We start from the raw sequence: 1130 nt of genomic DNA on the forward strand, positions 1-1130 counted from the left end.
AGGGTGAATAATAAAAAAAGGGGTGGGGGGGTGAGTTTGACGCGGAAATCAATTTTGAACGACTGTTGTTCAGCCATGTCGCTACTGCTTCAGTCCTGTCAGCTGTTTTGTCTTGCCATCATCGATCTACAGTGATTTTTCTCCTCGACTTGCAAGCACTCTTATCGCTGTCATCACCAGCCTTTCTCACCCTGTGTCGGAGTATAGGTCAGCAACAAGAGCTCTTTGTCTACTTCTGCCCTTGGGCTATAGTCTCCATCTCTGGCCAGCAGCTGTATGTATCCCATCTCCTTCAGGTCGGAATCGAGGTACCTCCTCCAAGCTACCTAAGGCCTTCCTCTCTTTCTCCTTCCTTGTTGATTCAGTTGTGAGGCTTGGTGGGTAGTATTTGTTTTCTTTGTTTAAAGATTTGTCCAATCCACTTCCATCCGCTCTTCCTAATTTGTATATCTACTGTCTGATGCTGATTTGTTTGCTCCATAGGTGATAAAGTTTCTTCCGGTCTCTGGCCAGTGTTTTTCGGATCTTTCTTAGACAACTTGTTATTAATACCGTAGTTTTTCTAATGTTTCATTAGTAAGTTTCCATGTTACTGATCGGCCCAGTAGTACACTTTTGACATTGATGTAGAAAATTCACTTTGTTTCTTGGTCTTACATTATTATCGCCTGATGTCCATACTTTTCTTATTAGTGTGAAAGCACCCTTTGCCTCGCAAATTCTTGTCATGACAGTACCGTTACTTCATCCAATTTTGTCTATGATGTGAAGGAATCAACCTCGTCTAGGCTAGCGGTTTCTCTTTAAACGTAATCTGAACATTAATGGTGACGTCGATTCTTAATATCTTGATCTTCTCAGGATATACTTTAAGGCCTGTCATTAATTAATTTGTGAGACATTTATAAGATCTCTCGTTTTCTCCTCCATCTGTTGATGGCTGTGTAAAAGTAAGCCAAGATCATTTGCAGACTATATGTTTTCACGTTCGGTTGTGGGTGTTTGGCTGATGCTCTGGTATGGTTTGCTCCTTATTTCCCATCACACATCTATCGCTCCTATATCTTATTCTTTTCTTTGTACATTGCTCTCTAGTAAAACCCCTACTCTTTGGAACGTATATATGTAAT

Source organism: Aplysia californica, unplaced genomic scaffold (genome assembly GCF_000002075.1).
Source record: "Aplysia californica isolate F4 #8 unplaced genomic scaffold, AplCal3.0 scaffold01106, whole genome shotgun sequence".
Taxonomy (NCBI): Eukaryota; Metazoa; Mollusca; class Gastropoda; order Aplysiida; family Aplysiidae; genus Aplysia; species Aplysia californica.